Source organism: Macaca fascicularis, chromosome 11 (assembly GCF_037993035.2).
Source record: "Macaca fascicularis isolate 582-1 chromosome 11, T2T-MFA8v1.1".
Classification (NCBI taxonomy): domain Eukaryota; kingdom Metazoa; phylum Chordata; class Mammalia; order Primates; family Cercopithecidae; genus Macaca; species Macaca fascicularis.
This window is the reverse complement of record NC_088385.1, coordinates 131,261,866-131,284,717: the sequence shown is the minus strand read 5'-3', so window position 1 is coordinate 131,284,717 and position 22,852 is coordinate 131,261,866. Positions and strand designations below refer to the sequence as shown.

At 46.9% G+C, this 22,852-nt stretch overlaps 1 protein-coding gene across 2 annotated transcripts in view; it reads right to left on the bottom strand.

Annotated features, from left to right (window-relative positions):
- The window catches only part of RFLNA (refilin A), a 346,540-nt gene that overhangs the window by 185,248 nt on the left and 138,440 nt on the right, over positions 1-22,852 (bottom strand). Inside the window, exons 1-3 of one of the 2 annotated variants that reach the window (XM_074008337.1) lie at positions 6,109-6,405; positions 4,654-4,747; positions 4,470-4,523 (exon numbers count right to left, since the gene is read on the bottom strand). The gene's annotated coding sequence lies outside the window, so the exon portion shown is untranslated. Of the gene's footprint in view, positions 1-4,469; positions 4,524-4,653; positions 4,748-6,108; positions 6,406-22,852 lie in introns of those variants that run through there. The other variant, XM_074008336.1, reaches the window with a different exon arrangement.

Genomic DNA, 22,852 nt, shown 5'->3' with positions numbered 1-22,852 from the left:
CAGCTCACTACAACCTCCACCTCCCAGGTTCAAGGGATTCTCCTGCCTCAGCCTCCTTAGTAGCTGGGATTATAGGCACCCACCATCACACCTGGCGAATTTTTTGTATTTTTAGTAGAGATGGGGTTTCACCATGTTGGCCAGGCTGGTCTTGAATTCCTGGTCTCAGATGATCTGCCTGCCTCAGCCTCCTGCCTCAGCCTCCCAGAATGTCGGGATTACAGGTGTGAGCCACTGCACCAGGCCTCTTCTTATTTTATTTACATGCTACACAGAGATTGGACTGCCTTGGGCAAAGTTTTGTTGAGGAAAGGAAGACGAGATGGAAGACTTTCCTTCGCCCCTGGCAAGCCACCCATCTGCCCCGCTTTAGGCACAGCAAGCAAGGCCATCTCTTATCACCACTGTGTCCCAGAGATGAAGCTCGAGGCCTGACACACAGTACGTGCTCAATAAAACTAGCTGAGTTAATGCGTAAGTGAGTTAATGAATGGAGACAATAATGTGTGCAGGATGGATTAGAATTTGAGCCAGATTTTCCTAGTTTGTTCTGGGCTGTGTCGGCAACACAACGCAATGAAACAACGTTCTGGGTCTACTCTGTTATGTGGGGTCTACCCACAACTCATGGCTCAGTGAGCGAACCGCGTCCTACAGTTGGAAATTCCTCTTCCCCACCCAGTGCCTTGAGAAGCAGGGCTCAGAGCACCAGATGACTCTCAGGTCAGAGGCACAGGCGAATCCCAGGCCTTGGAGATGACCTTGCCCAAAGACAGTTTTTATGGCAAAAGCCATCAATGTTGTCATTACGAACGACACGCCTTGTGCTGAGCAGGTTTAGTTCTAGGGAAAATGCAGCACTTGGGATTACAATTGGACTTGTGCTTTTAGGAAAAAAAGCAAACCAGAACCTTTCAGAGAGCCAGGAAACACCCTTCCATCCGGAGTCACTCCCGAACCACCGGCATCAGAATCACTTTGAGGTCTTCAAAAATGCAGCTCTGGGCCAGCAGAATGAGAATGGAGGAGCCACATGTCTAGCGGACTGCCCCAGGCAGGTCTCAGGCACTGAGCAGTTTGACAGCTACCAGATCAGTTTCAAACTGGCCGAGACCAATTCGCGGTTATTAAATCAATTTAGCTTTTTTATTTTTCTTTTCTTTTTTGTTTTTGTTTGTTTGTTTTGTTTTGTTTTTCTTTTTGTTTTTGTTTTTTTAAAGACGGAGTCTTGCTCTTGTCGCCCAGGCTGGCGTGCAATGGTGCGATTTCAGCTCACAGCAACTTCCGCCTCCTGGGTTCAAGCGATTCTCCCGCCTCAGCCTCCTGAGTAGCTGAGACTACAGGTGCCCACCACCATGCCCAGCTAATGTTTGTACTTTTAGTAGAGACAGGGTTTCACCTTGTTGGCCAGGCTGGTCTCAAACTCCTGACCTCAGGTGATCTGCCAGCCTCGACCTCCCAAAGTGCTGGGATTACAGGCATGAGCCACCATGGCTGACCAGCTTTTTTCTTCTTTTAATGACAGAATGAGTTGGCACAGGATGGAACAGAACAAAACAGAAGCAGACAAAACACCTGAGAATGTGTCACAGAGGTAAAGATTAACCACCCAATGGGCTCACCTTGCCCGGTGCCTAGACAGGCAAATTGCAATGGATAAAGAGTAATTCACGCAGAGCTGGCTGCGCGGGAGACCGGAGTTTTATTATTACTGAAATGAGACTCTCCCAGCATTCGGAGATCAGAGGTTTTACAGACAGGCCGGGTGTGGTGGCTCACGCCTATAATCCCAGCATATTGGGAGGCCGAGGCAGGCGGATCACGAGGTCAGGAGATCAAGACCATCCTGGCTAACACGGTGAAACCCCGTCTCTACTAAAAATACAAAAAACTAGCCGGGCATGGTGGTGCCTGTAGTCCCAGCTACTCAGGAGGCTGAGGCAGGAGAATGGCGTGAACCTGGGAGGCAGAGCTTGCAGTGAGCCGAGATTGCACCACTGCACTCCAGCCTGGGATAGAGAGAGTGAGACTCCGTCTCAAAAATAAATAAATAAATAAAATAAAAATGAAATAAAATAAAGATAATTTGGCGGGTAGAGGCTTGGGAAATGGGGAGTGCTGATTGGCCAGACTGGAGATGGAATCAGGGGTTTGAAGTGAGTTTTTCTTGCTGTCTTCTATTCCCGGGTGGGATGGCAGAACTGGTTGAGCCAGATGACCGGTTGGGGTGGCATTAGCTGGCACATCAGAACGCAGGGGCTGCAGAATACCTCAGCACTGGTCTCAGGTTTTACAACAGTGGTGTGATTCCTAGGTGCAATCTGGGGAGGTTGAGACTCCTGGAGCCAGAGGCTGCATGACCCCTAAATTGTAACTTCTAATCTCGTAGCTAATTTGTTAGTCTTGCAAAGGCAGTCTGGTCCCTAGGCAAGAAGGGGGTCTTTTCCGGAAAGGGCTATTATCAATTTTGTGTCAGAGTCAAACCATGAACTGAATTGTGTCCCAAAGTTCGTTCGGCCCACGCGCAGGAATGCACAAGGACAGCTTAAATGTTGGAAGCAAGATGGAGTCAGTCAGGTCTGATTTCTCTCATTGTCGTCATTTCCTGAGTTATAATTTTGCAAAGGTGGTTTCAAAGGTAGGTATTGTTTGGTGAAACTTTGGTTTCAGCCTTACATATGCAAAGCTGAGATTCAGCTGGTGCTCAGCCTTACAGTCCTACTGGTTATCAAAACGCATTTCTACAGGTTGTTAGACAGCTGTTGCCCACCTGCTGCCCCCCTACTGCCTTGGGGCACCCCTCCCCAAACTCTCATGTTGATTCTGGCGCAGCAGGGGACTTCCAGGACGCAGCTCAGCTTTGAGACCAGATCTGATGGCTCAGCCTCCTGGCCTTCCCAGATGTTAAATATTTTGGCTCGCACCCCCGTGCACGTCGGTGTGTGTAATGGATTGGAATGTTAAAATGGATTGAGATTATGTATAAGGTTTGAAAATGTTGTCAAGGGGCAAGGTCTCTCAGGGGGCGGTGTGGGTTAGGGGTGGGTGCGCTGGCTGTGGGAGAGGGAGTTGACCCCCTGGGCTGGCTCTCACAGGGCAAAGTAAACACACAGAGGCCTTTGCTTCCTTCCCACGGATTCAATCTGAAAACAAACAGTGCGAGGTGAGTAAATATACACGCTGAGCCCCACACCGGAAGGTGAGGGGGCGAGGACAGCAGATCAGAGGAGATGATCATGACCTTGCAGCTGAGGTCCAACTTCTGGCTAACATCCAGAGATGATCCAGAGACGTCTGGGCTTGGGAGGAATCCTGCTTAACAGCAGAAGGAAGAGACAAGCTGCTGCCTTTATCCACTAAATCAGCATGATCAACATCCAGTAATGACGAAAATGTAAATCGACCAGCTCTTTAAGCACTAAATAAGAAGCAAATTCTGGCCAGGTGCGGTGGCTCACATCTGTAATTCCAGCACTTTGGGAGGCCGAGGTGGGAAGACTGCTCAAGCCCAGGGCTTTAAGATCAGCCTGGGCAACACAGTGAGACCTCATCATATATATATATATGAGGCAGGGGAGGCATGATGGCTCACATCTGTAATTCCAGCACTTTGGGAGGCCCAGGTGGGAGGACTGCTCAAGCCCAGGGCTTCAAGATTAGCCTGGGCAACATAGAGACCTCATCTCTAAAAAAAAAAAAAAAAAAAAAAAAAATATATATATATATATATATATATATATATATATATATATATATATATATATATATAAATGAGGCAGGGGAGGCACAGTGGCTGATACCTGTAATCCCAGCACTTTGGGAGGCCAAGGTGTGATGATCACCTCAGGTCAGGAGTTCAAGACCAGCCTGGTCAACTTGGTGAAACCCTGTCTCTACTAAAAATACAAATATTACCTAGGCATGATGGCGCACACCTGTAGTCCCAGCTACTCAGAGGCTAAGGCACAATCATCACTTGAACCTGGGAGATGGAGGGTGCAGTGAGCTGAGATCACACCACTGAACTCCAGCCTGGGTGACAAAGTGAGACTCTGTCTCAAAAAAAAAAAAGAGGCAGGAGGATCACTTGAGCCCAAGAGGTCAAGGCTACAGTGAGCCAAGATCACGCCACTGTACTACTTCTGCCTGGGTGACAGCAAAAGACCCTGCCTCAAAAAAAAAGAAGCAAATTCTGTTGTTTGAAATAAGATTAAACAACAACCAGTAATTTCATGAATTCCAAGTGGCGAGTATCATTCAACCCTTAGACCTAGAAAAAATCCATTTGCTACAATGCTGCCAGCCTTGTGTCTTGCCATAATTTTTCAGGAATAATTTTTAGTGTAAGTATATTCCATGCAATATATGGGACATACTTATACTAAAAAATTATTTGTTCCCTGAAATGTTTAAATGGGATATACTTACGTTACACAATTATTTGTTGTTCCTCTGAAATTCAAATTTACCTGGGCATCCTGTATTTTAATTTACTAAATCCACACAGTCCTAGGAAGCAGAATCTGCAGGAAAAACAGGAGAGAGGAGCTTATTTTCTATGTTGGATTTTTTTACATTGTTCAAATTATGAAACATTAAAAATTTTAGTGGGTTTTAAAAAATAGAAACAGGGCCAGGCATGGTGGCTCATACCTGTAATCCCAGCACTTAGGGAGGCTGAGGCGGCCAGATTGCTTAAGTCCAGGTGTTTTGAGATCAGGCTGGGCAACATGGTGAAATCCTGTCTCTACAAAAAAAAAAAAAAAAAATTAAAACAATTAGCCAGATATGGCAGCACGCACTTATAGCCCCAACTACTCTGGAGGCTGAGGTGGGAGAATCACTCCAGCTTGGGAGGCAGAGGTTGCAGTGAGCCACAATCACACCGCTGCACTCTAGCCTGGGCCACAGAGCAAGACCCTGTCTCAACAACAACAAAATGTAAACAGGGATCATGGGAGGTATGGACCATTTTTGTTTATTTTGTTTTCTTCTTTGTTCTTTGTAATTTATAAAAATCTCTTGGCCGGGAGCGGTGGCTCACGCCTGTAATCCCAGCACACTGGGAGGCTGAGGTGGGCGGATCACCTGAGGTCGGGAGTTACAGACCAGCCTGACCAACATGGAGAAACCCCGTCTCTACTAAAAGTACAAAATTAGCAGGGGCATGGTGGCGCATGCCTGTAATCCCAGCTACTGGGGAGACTGAGGCGGGACAATCGCTTGAACCAGGGAGGCGGAGGTTGCGGTGAGCCGAGATTGTGCCATTGCACTCCAGCCTGGGCGACAAGAGCGAAACTCTGTCTCAAACAAACAAACAAACAAACAAAAAGCTCTTAAATGTTATGTGCATATTTTTAAAGTTTTAACAGTTCAGCCCAATGTCAGTAGAAAAGAAAGGCAATAAAGAAGCACTTTCCAGGCTGATGGGCAGAGAGAAGAAAGGGTTAAAGTCTTATATGAAAAATGACCTGAAAATGAAGGCCCTTTGAATAGTCAACGAATTGAAAGAAAATCCCAGAGATGGAAGCCAAGCCAAACACGGCAAGAGAGAAGTGGAAACAGAGGGGAGTACTTGTCAGGTGGCCCGCGCGCTGACTCCACGTTTCATTTTAACCAGCCCCGAATGCTCCCAGGTTGTTGGGGTTTTGTTAAAATTACTCTTGTGCCACAAATGAAATTCCTCTCTTTTTCAAAGTAGAAATCATAAGATGTGCTCTCATTCCTATCATTCTGGTTTCAAACTATTATTGCACAATTAATCTTAATTATTAATATTATCTTAATATTAATCTTAATATTACTTATTAATCTTAACTATTAATCTTAATAATTAATCTTCAGAATAGCGACAATAATGAATCATTGACACTTTTAGTGACTGTGTAATCCGTACATTTACGAATTTAAAAAAATTTATTTTTGAGACAGGGTCTCACTCCAAGTTACCCAGGCTGGAGTGCAGTGGCACAGTCACAGCTCACTGCAGCCTCAACTTCCTGGGCTCAGGTGATCCTCCCACCTCAGCCTCCTGAGTAGCTGGGACTACAGGCGCGCACCATCATGCCCGACTAATTTTTTGTATTTTTAGCAGAGATGGGGTCTCACTATGTTGCCCAGACTGGTCTGGAACTCCTGGGCTCAAGTGATCCTCCTGCCTCAGCCTCTCCAAAGTGCTAGGATTACAAGCGTGAGCCACCACACTCAGCATGGTTCACACTTCTACTGCGTTCCCTGTAGCTCGGAACATGGCACAGATGCTGGAGACCTCCTGGGGCCAGTGCTGAGACGCAGCAATGAAGAGGTGGAGAGCCTGCTTCAAACCACAGACAGGGCTGGGCATGCCCAGCTTGCCTCTCTTCAGTACCAGATCGGTCTCTGGCTCCATCAGCAAACTACAGGCATCTGAAAAAGGGAAGAAAGTTGCCTCCGGGTTGACATACCCAAGGTAGATAAGAAGTACTACACAGGCTAAAACGCCCAGATCCTGAAGCCAGGCTTCCTGGTCCACATCCTGCAACCATGACTGGCCCCGTGACCTCGGGGCGGTGAAATTAATAGCACCCGTCTCATAGGGCAATGGATTAATCCACGGGGAGCTATTAGGACAAGGGTGTGTTCTGGGTGCCGGATAAACATTAGCTGTTCCTATTGAAGCCAAACAGGCCATCTTCTTTGGCAATCCTCAACAGAAAAAGTCAGAGGAAAATTGGATTATTTTCCACACTGGGCTCGGCAGAGCAGCACTTCTCGTCCCGCCAACGCTGCAGCACAAGGAGGCTGCTTGAGGAATACGTGCCATTTCCTTTGATTTAATCATGCATGGCCCTCGGTCACCTTCCACTTCTTATTCATTTGGTAACTAGGAGGCTTCCATCCACCTTTGGGAGACAAGTGAAGGGGTAGGAAAGAGACAGCTGCGACCAGTTTCTGCCGTGCAGCTACTGGGGAAGCAGAAAGGCCAAGCTGACTGTCGTTTGGTTTCCTCTTATGACTTACACCAGGTGCTAAATGAAAACATCGGACAAACATGGCCAGAACCACGTGTTCTTAAGAAGGGGTTAAGGAAGGGTGGCGTGGCTAAGATGTAGAGTAGTTTTACCCAACATATGGCAGATTTCAAAGGTCCCAGATGTAGTCAGAGAAGTGAACACCGGACATCCGTGTAATGGGTGATTCCAAGATGAGGCTCTCAAGCCTAAGGCACCAGGTTCTAATCTTGATTCTCCCACTTTCCAGTTATGTGATGTTGGCACCCATATTTATCCTCTACAACAGCCCTGTCCCAGAGAACTCTGCAGGGAAGGAAACGACCAGTGCCTGTGCTGTCCAGTATGGTAGCCACCAGCCACATGTGTATGGCTTAAGATGTTGTCTAATGCCACAGTTTGATGAACTCGTCTTCATTAATCAATGTATTTACACGTTAATGGTCACATATGGCTCAGGGTTACCGTATTGACCAACACTGCTCTATAAGCTTCTGTTTTTCCTCATCGGGAAAATGAGGAGAGTCACAGTATCTACTTCATCGAGTTAGATGAGAAGAGTAGGTACCGGGCCAAGCTACTGGTGGGTACTTAATACATGCCATCATCAAGGGTAATGGTATTCGATACACGATAGTTTCTCTCCTCCCTGCCCACATCTTCCTGCTTCTCCTGCGTCCAGCTCACTCCATATCTTTGGGATTCACCCTGTGGTAGGCAGAATACTGCTCCTACCCCAAAGATACCAATGTCCTAATTCTGGGAAGCTGCAAACAGGTTACATGGCAAGGGGCAATTAAGGTTACATATGAAATTAAGGTTGTCAATCGGTGGACTTTAAAGTAAGGAGATTGGCCAGGTGCGGTGGCTCACACCTGTAATCCCAGCACTTTGGGAGGCCAAGGCAGGTGGACCACTTGAACCCAGGAGTTTGAGACCAGCCTGGGCAACATGGAGAGACCTCATCTGAACTAAAAATACAAAAATTAGCCAGGCATGGGGGCACATGCCTGTAGTTCCAGCTATTTGGGAGGCTGAGGTGATAGGATCACCTAAGCCTGGGAAGTCAAGGCTGCAGTGAGCCCTCATGCCGCTGCACTCCAGCCTGGGTGACAGAGGGAGAACTGTCTCAAATAATAATAATAATAATAATAATAATATTCTGGAGTATGCAGGTGAACCCAATGTAGTCACAAGAGTCCCTAAAAGATGGATGAGGGAGGCAGAAGAGAAGCTCAAAGTGATGCGGCATCAGAAAGACTCAAATGGGGGAGGGGGCCACGAGTTGAGGAATGCCCGTGGCTTCGACAAGGGGGAAGAGGCAAGAAATAGGTCCTCCTCGGGGCTTCCAAGGGGAACACAGCCCTGCTGACTCCTTGACTTTAGCCCATGAGGCCCGTTTCAGAGCTCAGACCTCAGACCTCCAGCACTCTGAGATAATAAATGAGTGTTGTCCGAAGCCACTAAGCTTGTGGTGATTTATTACAGCAGAAGCAGGAAACCAGCACAAGCCCTGACTTGCTGAGACTGAGAAACCCTTGCCCGGCGGGCCCCGGTGAACTCCAGCCGTGCATGCTTTGTATTTGACTGGTCAATGCCATGGTTAATAGCAAACCTATAAATCAAAAAGCCTGAAAGACTTATTCAAAATATCTTTTCTGCAAAGGAAAAAAAGAAAGGATCTGTGTTCCATTCTATTTTCAAAGTCCTATTTATATGTTTCAATTCAGTTCTTCTCTAAATGGTGCAGAGCAAATGATAGTCCTCAGTGAGCACCCTCGAGAGGACTCTGGGGTTACAATGAAAATAAACTGACAGTGGGCGTATATTTTTCCTTGCAGTGGTGTGTCTCTTTCATTGCCAAACTGCTCTCCCTTTCTGAGCCACCCCTCTAAGGAAATAAGGCCACTTTGCGGTATCTTGGCTGCCCAAAAATGAGATCCTCAGGATGACAAGCGAGGTGGTGGTGTTTGTGGCCAGCCCTAGGGAACCTGGCCGGACTCTGGGGAAGAGGAGGTCAAACCCACACAGACGTTCCAGTTTCATGCCTCTCCCCACTCACACACATCCCATAGCACAGAGGCCTCTCTTGGTCACCCACACTCTTGTCTCTCTCCCCAGAAGCGCACCCTGGCTTACAAAAAAACAGGGAAGCAACTTTTATGCCAGAGTCTGGTTGGTCTGATCAAAGATGTTGATGCAAACCTTTCCAGCAAAGAGAAATAATACTGCAGGCTTCTCTGAGTCAGCCTAATTTCTAATGTTAGGCTAGAAAGGAGAAATAGGTCCACAATCCCTTATCCATATCCACAAATCCAGAATCAAGAAAGGTCTCAGGCCGGGTGCGGTGGCTCACGTCTGTAATCCCAGCACTTTGGGAGGCCGAGGCTGGTGGATCGCCTGAGGTCAGGAGTTCGAGACCAGCCTGACCAACATGATGAAACCCTGTCTCTACTAAAAATACAAAAAATTAGCCAGGTGTGGTGGTGCGTGCCTGTAATCCCAGCTACTCGGGAGGCTGAGACAGGAGAATCGCTTGAACCTGGGAGGTGGAGGTTGCAGTGAGCCGAGATGACACCACCGCACTCCAGCCTGGGCGACAGAGTGAAATTCCATCTCCAAAAAAAAAAAAACCAAGAAAGAAAAGAAAAAACAGAAAGGTCTTAAAACCACAAGTTTTCTTATAAATCATTTGGCACCAAAACCTGAACTGAGTTGATGTGAGTTGACTTAGAGCCTTTATTGATCCGGCTTAGAGTGACTATTCCTGAAATTTACTACAGAAAATAATGTGCTATTACAGAGTTCTTCCCCAAACCCTGCTGGGTGGGAGGTGTTCTGTAATATACAGTATATGTAACATATTACTTTCCAAAGTTTAGAGAAAATTCCACATCTCTAAACATACCTGACTTTGGATAACATGAAGTTTTTGGGTAATGGAGTGTGAGTTTGTTCTAGATTTGCGTCTCTCATTACATCTGCATTTTCCCCCTCTGTGTCCTCCTAGGTATCTAAGATTGAAAAAAAAAAAAAATCTTGTTTCCCTCAAGAATATTTTTAGCAGAAAATGACATGAAAATTTCAAAACTGGGCAAAGGCTCAATGGGAAGAGTGGGTCAATTTCTGTTTTATCCACATCCCTGACCCCTTTTTCAGGCAGATGCCTGACCTGAGCCCTACCAAACTGCCTCTTCGCCAACTGTCAGTGGCTGGGGGAGGGAGGGGGCTGGAAGAGGGAGTAGGGAGGGAGGAGGACCATCTAGTGGTTTAATCTGGTGTGTTGATCCACCCAGCCAAACACTACCACACATCCCCCCAGCCAAGCTTCCTAGAAACCAGAGATCAAGACACTACGTGTCTCTGAAATCAGAAGTCAAAATCTGTGAAATTCACGGATTTCAGCTATTGCCAAAGTCTATCAGCCACCACTTAGCTCCAAAGCCTTTGTTTTGTCTCAACCCCTTGGCTGCCTAAAATGTAAGACAGCACCTTGGGCTATTCACGGCTTCGTCAGTCTCTGCTGGACACCCTCGGTCCTTCTGGAGAACCACCTCAGCATGCAGTTGTGTGGGAATCCCAGGCTGGTCACAGAAGTTGAATTTACGTTGGCAATTTTGTGTAAAAGTAATCGCATTTTTCGGAACGTTCTGCTGGGTGTCTTCCAGAGGCTCTAAAACACGGTCTGTTCGGTTGCATTCATTTAGGTAAAATATAGGGGAAAATAGGAGCGTTCACAAAGAAAAGAGGCTGCTGGGGAAATAGGTGGAATAAAGGTTTCATTCAGATTGTGGATTCTACCTCAACCAGTTTCACAGTGGAGCTGTTCCACTAGCCATGGCTCTCCCTGGAGTGACCTAGTCTCCATCCCTGTCTCATCTGTGGGGGTGGGGAGAAGTGCTGTACTGTGAGAGGGGCTGTCTGGGTTTGGACTATCCAAGAAGCAGATGCTGAGTCAGGATTTAAGTGCAGCGATGCTGTTTGGAAGGTGCAGGATGTACCCCTGGGGAGTCAGAAAATAAGGCAGGGAAGGGAAGAGAGCCACAGGGGTATCCTGCGTTTCAAGCAAGCTACCCCTGTGGGCCATGGAGCTGACCCCACGAGGAAACTGGGCAACGGTGCAAAGTTCATGACCTGGAATTACCCCACCCAGAAGGGACATCCTCCTTAAAAAAGGCATCCTAATTAATAAATGTAATAAATTAAAAATAATCACATCAATAAATTTAAATACAAATAGATAAAATGAAACAATAAATTAACAAATTCCAAGTAAATAAGTAAAGAAAATAGAAAATCATCACACAGGCAAACACCACACTAGCCATTGTGTGCTGGGCCTCTCAGTGGATGCCAAAATCAGTAGGCGAAAGTTCGAAGAGAAATAAGATATTTGCAAGGTCTCAAAGTTTCTCCCCCAAGGAAGTTATTCATTACAAGGGAAAAAAATAGAAATTTTACAAAGGAGAACATCAGCAGGCGCTAGTTTAACCGAGTGATCGAGGTTAATGTTGACGTAACACCGAGACAGATACAACATCGCCTCTGTGGCATTCTTGCCAAAAATGCATAACCTCGTCTTGAACATGGGAGAACGGCAGACAAATCCAAATGGAGGGCCATTCTCAAAATCCTTGACCAGTGCTTTTCACAAATGTCAAGGTCATGAGAGACTGAGAAACCATGGCAAGGAAGAGACTCAAGACACAACAGCTAAAGGCAGAGGAGGACCCTGGATTGGGGACAGAAGCAGGACATTCGTGGAAAAGCCTATAAAATGTGGATTCGGTCTGTAGTTTTGTTAACAGTATCATATCCATGTCAGTTCCCTCACTGTGATCGTCATACTGTGGTTGTATAAGATTTCAACATTAGAGGAATCTGGGAAAAGGGTATATGGAAACTCTCAGCTCTTTTTTGCAAATTTCTGTAAATTTAAAATTATTACAAAATAGGCCAGGCACGGTGGCTCATGCCAGTAATCCCAGAACTTTGGGAGGCCAAGGCAGGTGGATCACTTGAGGTCAGGAGTTCAAGGCCAGCCTGGCCAACATGGGGAAACCCTGTCTCTACTAAAAATACAAAAAATTAGCCAGGCGTGGTGGCACACACCTGTAATCCCAGTGACTCAGGAGGTGAGGCAGGAGAATCACTTGAACCCGGGAGGTGGAGGTTGCAGTGAGCCGAGATCACACCACTGCACTCCAGTCTGGGCGACAGAGGGAGACTCTGTCTCAAAAACAAATAAATAAAATAAAGGAAAATAAAATAATTACAAAATAAGGAAGTTTTTCTTTAAAAGAAGAATGATGCCACCTGAGGAACGAGGGAACTGAGGTACTTATATACCAACTGCTTAGGGCCATTGGTTGAGGGTTTCTGGGGGCAGTGGAACCCCCAGTACTTCCAGCTGCTGGCTGGGAAAAGTGGTCTTCCAAGGTGCAGGTGAAAAGCCTTCAGGCACTGGTGTTTGGGAGTTGAGCTGAGCATCATGGCCATCGTACAGATATGGGTTGGACCCTGGCAGTGTCCACTACAAACTCTCACTCTGAGAAGCAGCCTAGGAACGTTCTAGAGACCTCAAGATTCCTTCCTTGCTGTAGTGTCTTTCCAAATCAATTTCAATATAACCCCAGTGCACTCACTCAACCATCCAACAATGACCCCTTCTGGAATGTGTACATCAGCAGGCAGATAATGGAGTCTTCTCTGTTTTCAGAATAAAATTCAGTATAAAATTCAGTTGATGGCCAAGCATGATGGCTCACACCTGTAATCCCAGCACTTTGGGAGGCCGAGGCAGGCGGATCACTTGAAGTCAGGAGTTCAAGATCAGCCTGGCCAGCATGGTGAAGCCCCTTCTCCACTAAAAATACAAAAATTAACTGGGCATGGTGGCACACATCTGTAATCCCAGCTACTCAGGAGGCTGACACATGAGAATCTCTTAAACCTGGGAGGCAGAGGTTGCAGTGAGCCAAGACCATGCCACTGCACTACAGCCTGGGCGTCAGAGTGAAATTCCATCTCAAAAAACAAAAAAATTCCTGTAGATAATGATTGGTGAGTTAAAAACAAAAAGCAGAAAGTACCTCCATGCATTAGTAATTCCATATAAGCATATGAGTTTGACCTAAATTCAACTGTAATGATCTGTGACAAGAAATCGGTGTTTCCTTCCACTATAAATCAAAGAAATACCCCTCATTTCATTCTCGCGTCCACAGACAGTAACACACTGTGCTATCGGCTTACCTCACACAGCATCAGGGGCCCCTGGCTCCCAAACGTACAGTCCTTTCTTAGGAAAAGTCACCTCTCTTGTGGATCTGATGGTACATTTATTTTGGAAAAGAGAGGGAGTTCATTATCCATACTCCCAACTTCTGTTTTAAATTATTGCTCCGGCCTTACTGCCAAACCCGTCAGGTATAAAGGGACTCACGGCTAAGTGTGTAAATAATTTTTAAAATTCCACTGGTAGTGATTTGGAAATAAGAGGAGTTTTATTTTCCCTTTTCTTTTTTCTTACTTTTTTTTTTCTTTCTGCTAGGATTACTAAGGAATTTAACGTTGTTTTAATTTGCAACACAAGTGGAGTCTATGAAAACCCCTCATGCCCAGTATATGAAACCTGCACTTTACAGCATCAGAAAGCTTTAGGGTATTAAGTAATTGATTTAATTAATCAAGCAAGCAACTTTTTTCCTCCTCTGGCCCCACTCTGAATGTGGCAAGGTTCTTATAAAGATCCAAGAACGTGGAGACATGGGGTAGACCCATGAACCTAGAAAACCAAGGTGACTCATACAGAGGCACTAATGGGCAAACAGCCAGGGGGCCCAGGTTTAGGCAAATTTGAGAGTTCTCGATATTTTTATTTTATCAAACTCGGTTTCACTGATCCAGCAGACATCTGGGCATGTTGATTTTCTTCCTAAACAGCGCCCAGTTTTCCTCCAGGGACCCACCCCCATGAGCTCTCAGAGAAGGGGTTGAGACGGGGCCCCACCCAGGCAGCAGGAACCCAGGGACCCACAGCCATGTAATTGGCTCAAGGGTTGACACATGACTCCACAGGAGCCAATGAGAATGCTGGGATCCAGACGCCAGTTTTTTTCTTTTCTTTTCTTTTCTTTCTTTTTTTTTTTTTTTGAGACAGAGTCTTGCTCTGTCGCCCAGGCTGCAGTGCAATGGTGCCATCTCGGCTCACTGCAGGCTCTGCCTCCCAGGTTCAAGCAATTCTCCTGCCTCAGCCTCCCGAGTAGCTGGGACTACAGGCATGTGGCACCATGCCTGGTTAATTTTTTGTATTTTTAATAAAGACGGGGTTTCACCATGTTAGCCAGGATGGTCTCGATCTCCTAACCTCGTGATCCGCCCGCCTCGGCCTCCCAAAGAGCTGGGATTACAGGCGTGAGCCACGGCGCCCTACCCCGTTTCCTCTTTTCTTCCAAGAGCCGGAGCTGGTGCCGCCGTCTTGTGAGCGCCAGGTGAGGCTGCTGCTGCAGGTGGCCACAGGAGAAGCCCAAGAACAGACTCAACATGGGGAAGATGGGGACAAGAATTCGAGAAAGAGAAGCTTGAAATCACATCCTGATGACACTGTTGAGGCCCCTACATCCAGCTGCACCCAAAGCCTGCAACTTTGGCCAAATACGGCAGTAAATTATTTTAGAGCTTAACCTCGTTGGATTTTCTGTCACTAGCAACCAAAAGAGACCTAAGCTAATTTGTCTGGAAAATTAACAAAGCAACACCACATAACTTTAAAAGTTACTCTTTAGAGGCTCTTCTGGCAACTTTTCTTCTTCTCTGGTCAACCACATATGCAGTGTGGAGGACTGACAGGCTCATCTGTCAGCGCTGGGGGGCGAGAGCCCCGGTATCTGACTCAAGAGTGGCTGTGGACCACATGTCCTCTCTCTGGACTCAGTTCCCAAGTGAGGGAGAGGACAGCATTGTCTTTAAAATCCCAGACCCGTGTTAATTTGCTTGACTGTTGCAATCATGTTACTATACTTATGTATATCAAAACATGTGGTGTACCACGTGTGCACACGCACACACACACACACACATACACTAAATACATCACCAAAAACAATCTAGCAGCTGGGGGGTGGGGATGAAAACACTTATTATCTTGATTACAGTGCTGGTTTCCTGGGTACATATATCTGTCAAAACCCATCACATCGTATACTTTAAATACATGCAATTCATTGTCCATCAATTATGCCTCACTAAAGCTGGAAAGAAAAAACTATTTTAAAAATCTATAGATCTCTGTGGATATCCAGATGCAGATAAGTTCTATAAGAAATTGAAAATGTAGCTGGGCGCTGTGGCTCACACCTGCAATCCCAGCACTTTGGGAGGCTGAGGTGGGCGGATCACCTGAGGTCAGGTGTTTAAGACCAGCCTGGCCAATATGGCAAAACCCCATCTCTACTAAAAATACAAAAATTAGCTGGGTGTAGTGGCAGGCCCCTGTAACCTTAGCTACTCGGGAGGCTGAGGCAGGAGAATTGCTTGAATCCAGGAGGAGGAGGTTGCAGTGAGCTGAAATCGCGCCACTGCACTCCAGCCTGGGAGACAGGGCGAGACTCCGTCCCAAAAAAGAAGAAAAAAGAAAAAAAAGAGAAATTGAAAATGTATAGTTTTTATTTTAATGGTAATGGAAAAAAATAAATGCAAGCATAATCTGGAAAAATAAATTTGTTAAATAAATTAAAAAATAGAATCCAACCTCCGAAATGATGTAATCTGTTATTTTAGTGACTGTGAAGACAGACCACAAACCTCATGATAGCTACACAAACACACAATGGTTCTTCCCCAGGATACCCCATTACCACACAGACTACTCCAGCTCCTCTCATGGGGTCCGCCTGTCCCTGGAACCTGACAGCCAGATGCCCCACTGGACACTGGAAGTGAGCAGGGAAAGTCAGGCACAAACCCAGAATCCTCACCCTCTTACTCATCCACACAAAGTCCTGCCACCATGTTGTAGGAAGCCGGATGGAAGAGCAGAGAACACGGATACCTAAGTGTTCCACGCCTGGATTCCTGGGTTGCCACGATGGAAAGTTAAATTGCTGAACTTCGAGAAAAAGTGTTCTTGTTTTTGTGTATGAGAGTAATTGCAGCAATAGCAGCACTTTACATGTGGGTGAGAGTCAATATCTATCCAAGTGTGCTCTGGTTTTCCTACTCTGGTCATGTCTGGAGATGCAGCAACTCTAATACTAGTAACCGCTCAGCTTCCAAATATTTATTATGTGTATAATGAGCTCAAAAGACATTGGGAAGGGTGTTAGAAAAACTCAGTTCCTGATGTAAATTTTCTTAAACGGAGCAGGGTGGGAATAAAAGGATACTTCTTCAGGCCGGGTGCGGTGGCTCACGCCTGTCATCCCAGCACTTTGGGAGGCCAAGGCGGGTGGATCACCTGAGGTCAGGAGTTCAAGACCAGCCTAGGCAACACAGTGAAACTCCATCTCTACTAAAAGTGCAAAAATTGGCCTGGCATGGTGGTATGTGCCTGTGATCCCAGCTACTTGGGAGAATGAGGCAGGAGAATTGCTTGAACCCAGGAAGCGGAGGTCGCAGTGAGCCGAGATCGTGCCACTGCACTCCAGCCTGAGCAACAGGGTGCAGTCTCAAAAAAAAAAAAAAAAGGATACTTCTTCAACATTCTACACACATTCTACACACATGCACCTACCCCACATATCCCACACATCCCATGTGTTGTATCTACACTGGATAAAGGAGCCTCTTGCACGCACAGTGGACACTCCAGCCTGTGTGTCCATGCTCCCCTCATGCTCCCTGTATCAGCCACCTCACCCCAGCAAGGTGGTCTGTCCCAGACTCTAGTCATTTGGGCAGAGAATTCTGGGGTCCTAAGTATCAGGAGCTGTCTAGGGCCAGGGCTGGAATGAGAGCAAGCAAAAGAGCTGCCCTGGGGAGCCCGGTTTAAGGGGGCACCCACTCACAGGTTCCACCTCTGCGCCTGCACCATCTGGAGTGTGAGTGCCTCCTTAAAGTTTGCACCTGGGGCTCTTTCTAGTCTGACTGTGCCCTGCTGGGGCTTTTGTAAGCTCTGGGCGGACTCCTTGCCCTCCTGGGGAGGGGCACAGCCAAAAGAGGTGCACAGCGTGGCTCTGTGAAGCACAGTCCCAGGGCAGCCCTCCACCCCGCCGGCCAAGCTTAAGGGCACTGCTGGCCCCAGATACCACGTCCTAACCACCCTCATAACACAGGGTTTAGAAACCGCAGCCCCTGGCCGGGCGCGGTGGCTCAAGCCTGTAATCCCAGCACTTTGGGAGGCCGAGGCGGGCGGATCACGAGGTCAGGAGATCGAGACCATCCTGGCTGACACGGTGAAACCCCGTCTCTACTAAAAAATACAAAAAACTAGCCGGGCGAGGTGACGGGCGCCTGTAGTCCCAGCTACTGGGGAGGCTGAGGCAGGAGAATGGCGTGAACCCGGGAGGCGGAGCTTGCAGTGAGCTGAGATCCGGCCACTGCACTCCAGCCTGGGCGGCAGAGCGAGACTCCGTCTCAAAAAAAAAAAAAAAAAAAAAAAAAAAAGAAACCGCAGCCCCAGCCGGGCGCCATGGCTCACGCCTGTAATCCCAGCACTTTGGGAGGCCAAGGCGGGCAGATCACCTGAGGTCAGGAGTTGGAGACCAGCCTGACCAACATAGTGAAACCCTATCTCTACTAAAAATACAAAAATTAGCCAGGCGTGGTGGCGGGCATCTGTAATCCTGGCAACTCAGGAGGCTGAGGCAAGAGAATCTCTTGAACCCAGGAGGCAGAGGTTGCAGTGAGCCGAGACCGTGCCATTGCACTCCAGCCCGGGCAGCAAGAGCGAAACTCCGTCTCAAACAAAAAGAAAGAAACCGCAGCCCCCAAATACACCTCTCAATCCCCGCCTCCGCACCATTTCCCAAATACCCTTTCCGGGAGCCCCGTTTCTGTTTTCCTGGGCTGACGCAGCCCTCCCTTCCCTCTGCTCTCCAAAACACAGCTCTTTTCAGGACCAGGCACCGGCAGCACAGTGGTTTCCTCCCGTCTGGAAAAACAGAATGGCAGCCTCTTCTATCGACCGGCTTCAAAGGCATGGGGACAGATGGATTTTTCCCGTGCTTCATTAACAGTCGCAAAGAAGCCCTTGCATCTCTTCCATCCTGTTCTATTTCCAGGGATCTGTGTCTCCAGGTGCCTCTGTCCCTCACCCCCAAGACCCCAAGACCCCAAGGCTGAGGAAGCCACGGAGGAGGAGATGGCCCCTTGGGACTGCCAGGACTTGGGGTTTTCAGGAGGAGGACCGGGGTACACGATGCCCACGCAGTCAGCTGCTCCTGTCTCAGTGCGACTCCCGATCACAACATGGGTTTTTAAAATCCTGTCCTTCCCAGGAACTTGAAGCTGCTCCTGTGTGTATCACTTTTATTTACCTGTCTAACAGTCACAGGAGGGATAACGCATTTTAACTGCGATTTGGAGATGAAGCCGAGGAGATCACGAGTCTCACGGGCCAGGTTGGCCGAAGATGAGAGGCAAAGACCCTGTGTGTCTCTGGCATGTTTTAATGGGCTGTTCTGGGACAGGCACAAATTGAGTTTAAAAAAAAAAAAAAAAAAAAATCTTTTCTAAGCCAAATCCCAATGCCACTTTCATGGGACTTTTTTTTTTTTTTTTTTTTTTTTTTTTTTTTTGAGACGGAGTCTGGCTCTGTCACCCAGGCTGGAGTGCGGTGGCCTGATCTCGGCTCACTGCAAGCTCTGCCTCCCGGGTTCACGCCATTCTCCCGCCTCAGCCTCCCAAGTAGCTGGGACTACAGGCGCCGCCACCACGCCCGGCTAGTTTTTTGTATTTTTAGTAGAGACGGGGTTTCACCGTGTTAGCCAGGATGGTCTCGATCTCCTGACCTTGTGATCCACCCGCCTCGGCCTCCCAAAGTGCTGGGATTACAGGCTTGAGCCACCGCGCCCGGCCTCATGGGACTTTTAAAAGCATTTTGCACTGTGACAGCAGTCAGGAGACAGAGGCTGGGGCTGGGGGCCTGGAGCCGGCCACAGGGGCAGAAGGGAGATGTCCAGACGGGACACCATCCAGATCTGCGCTTCACCATTTTTAAGGGAGCAGACAATTATTTCCACTGGAATCTAACGAGGACTGAGATTTTCAATTTTCCTACAGCGCAGGAAGGAAATTGAGACTTTTAGTTCTGGTTCATTCGTTTCAGTTCAGAATTGCTCTCTGGCTAGAAAACTCCAATGGTTTCCTTCTGGGTGAACTTTTCTGCCTTCACTTCTTCCAACTCCCCATACATTGAGCTCCAGCTCTTTCTTTTCACTCTTTTATTTTTTTCTTCAGCCTCCAAACTGTTGTAAAATTATCCTTCTATTTGGGATTTATGATGTCTCCACCTTTCAGAAATCTTTCATCGGATTACTTTGGCCGTGAGAAAAGGGTGGTTGTTTCCAGACCCGTGTTAAAATTTCCTTCATCACAATTTACGGACCTAGGGGTCCGTATACCTAGGGGTATAAATGTCTATCCAAATCGTCCCTTGGTGGAACAGGAATCCAAGTCACTTAAGTAGTGCGGCACTGGTTTATAGTGGGGAGCATAGCTGCCTTCCAAAGTCACTTGGGTAAAGGGTGCTGTGTTTTAGGGGTGGAATAAGAAGTAGGACCGCTCTGTAATGGATTAGTACATTTGCTTTAGACTCATACATATTCCAAACCCTGAGGCCATAGACCACCCTTCATAAACCTCCAAATGCATACCCCTGTGGAACCCCTGGTCCTGACCCCACAGGGCCCAGTTCCCCACCCACACAGAGCAACTCAACAAGGAAACATTCGTGCCACGCAACCTGGCTCCTGCCCATCAGAAGCCAAGTGAACAGTAGGAAAGACTTATTGCTCTTCATGCCAATCATCTCCTTATTAAAAATATAAAATAGGAAAAGAGGATTTTTTTAGAGGGGTTGGAGGTAGGACAGGTAGGGTGGAAACTGTACTGCCAACAATTGCCATTTCCTGGAACAGAACCCCAGACCCTGAATGTCATTCTGCATGTTGTCAAACCCATCCTTCCCCGGACCCAGCATTCCCTGGCAGCCACCCAATAGGAATACTGTCCTGTCCAGTCTTTGAAAACTTCCTTTAAAACACTCTTGGTGTTCTACTTAAATATGAGAAGGTCACAGGTTCACTGGCCTGGAAAGAAAGACAGGCTATTTAGGAAGGTTTATATCACTTACCCCTCCAAGCACTTAATGTCTCCCCAGCAGCTCTGAAACAAAGCGTATCTGTAGTTCCTGTAGGGACAAAACGATCCACATTGCAGGCCCTTGATGCATCTGTTAAACTGAATTAACCTGTGTTCATTTCCTTATCTGGAAAAATGAGCACAAAAATGAGCTCTGCCAATCTGGAACTGCCTGGTGGGGCCAGCAAACAGGCAATTTTGATGACTTTCCATAAACACCAACTTTAACAAGATACCCTTTTGTCACCAGCTCAGTCATAGTGTGTTGCAGTGAGTTGCTACTGCATAACAAGCAAGTCTAAAACACAGGGACTTAAAATAAGAGCCTTTTATTATATTTCACAATTCTGTGCATGCAGAAGTCAGGCAGGGCTCGGCTGGGTGATTCTTCTGTTCTATGCTCTCAACAGAGATCATTCAGTAGTACCTCACCAGCTGATAGGCTGGTCTAGAGTCCAAGATGGCTTCATTCATACACCTGGCACCTTTGGGAGGATGGCTGAAAGGCTGGACCCCGATGTATTATCAACTGGAAGGTCACATGTGGTCACCCCAGCATGGTAGGCACAGGATAACTGGTTTTCTTACATAATGGCTCAGGACTCCAAGTGTGAGTGTTCCAGCAAACAAAGTAGATGTTTCATGGCCTTCTATGACCTAGCTTTGGAAGTCATATGGAGGCACTTCCACTCTAGTCTATTGGTCAAAGCAGTCCAATGCTGCCTAGTTTCCAGAGAAGAGCACCTACCCTCCATCTCTCAAAGACAGGAGTGTCTAAGAATTTGTAGATATGTTTTCAAAAGATCTGAATTTTTAGCATCACAGATAATCACAGTAATGCCCAACCTTTGTTCCTTTTTTTTTTTTTCTTTTTCTTTCTTTTTTTTTTTTTTTGGAGATGGAATCTCACTCTGCCACTCTGTCACCCAGGCTGGAGTGCAATGGTGTGATCTCGGCTCACTGCAACCTCCACCTCCCAGGTTCAAGCAATTCTCCTGCCTCAGCCTCCCAAGTAGTTGGGATTACAGGTGCCCACCACCACGCCCACTAACTTTTGTATTTTTAGTAGAGACGGGGTTTCGCCATGTTGGCCAGGATGGTCTTGATCTCCTAACCTCAGCTGATCCACCTGCCTCAGCCTCCCAAAGTGCTGGGATTACAGGCATGAGCCACCATGCCCGGCCTCTCTTTCATTCTCTTATTTCTTCTTCTTTTTCTTCATTTATTCAATGATATTTATTGGGCAACTGCCAAGTGCTGAGCACTGGAAACATGGAGTCATGGGGTGAACAAGACCTAGTTCCTGTCTGCTTGGAACCCAGAGTCTAGAAGAGGAAACAGATAATCAAATAATCTAACGATAAGTGTATCTTTACAAATCAAGACCAATGCTCTGGGACAGAGCTTGCCAAACTTTTCTATAAATGGCCAGATAGAAAGTATTTTAGGTTGTGTGAGCTATACAGTGTCTGTTGTAACTACTCAACTCTGCAAGAAGCAGTCATAGGCAATACAGGAAAAAAAAAAAAATGAGTATCACAGTGTGCAAATAAAACTTTATTTACGCCAGGCCTGGTGGCTCATGCCTGTAATCCCAGCACTTTGGGAGGCTGAGGTGGGTGGATCATGTGGTCAAGAGATCAAGATTATCCTGGCCAACATGGTGAAACCCTGTCTCTACTAAAAATACAAAAATTAGCCAGGCATGGTGGCGCGCACCTGTAGTCCCAGCTACTCAGGAGGCTGAGGCAGGAGAATTGCTTGAATCCAGGAGGCAGAGGCTGCAGCGAGCCAAGATCACACCACTACAACAGAGTGAGACTCCATTTCAAAAAAAAAAAAAAAAAAAAAAAAACTTTATTTACAAAGACAGGTGGAGGGCCAGATTTAGCCCAACGGTTTTCATGTGTTGACCTCTATTCTGGAGGAAAGGAACATTTTTCTATCAAGATGTATAACAAAAAAGCCTGATGTACTTTGGGATAGGGAGTCTTTCCCTGAGGAAGTGACTTTTGAATGAGTAGGCATTAACCAGGTGAGGGGGTGCACGGATGGTGGCGGGCAAGTGGAGGGAGAATCATCGCACACTGGAAGAAGTTTAAAAGAGTCAGTTTAGACAGAGGGGAGAAGGCTCAGGGGAAACTGCCAAGAAATGGAGAGAGGTAGACTGTGGTCAAATCACATAGTATTCATGTTAAAATCTCAGGGGTTATGATATCAAAAGCAATGGAAAGCCAATGAAGGATTTTAAGACTTTGAAAAAAATGATTTATGTGTAATTTTCTTTTCCTTTAATTAGGACACATACTGACCTAGCTGAATGGGTTGGGGTTGCATTTTCTAGCAAGAAATGAGTTAAAGATAGGCTGGGCGCAGTGGCTCACACCTGTAATCCCAGCACTTTGGGAGGCCAAGGCGGGTGGATTGCCTGAGGTCAAGAATTCGAGATCAGCTTGGCCAAAATATGGTGAAACCCTGTCTCTACTAAAAATACAAAAATTAGCTGGGTGTGGTGGCACGTGCCTGTAGTCCCAGCTACTTGAGAAGCTGAGGCATGAGAA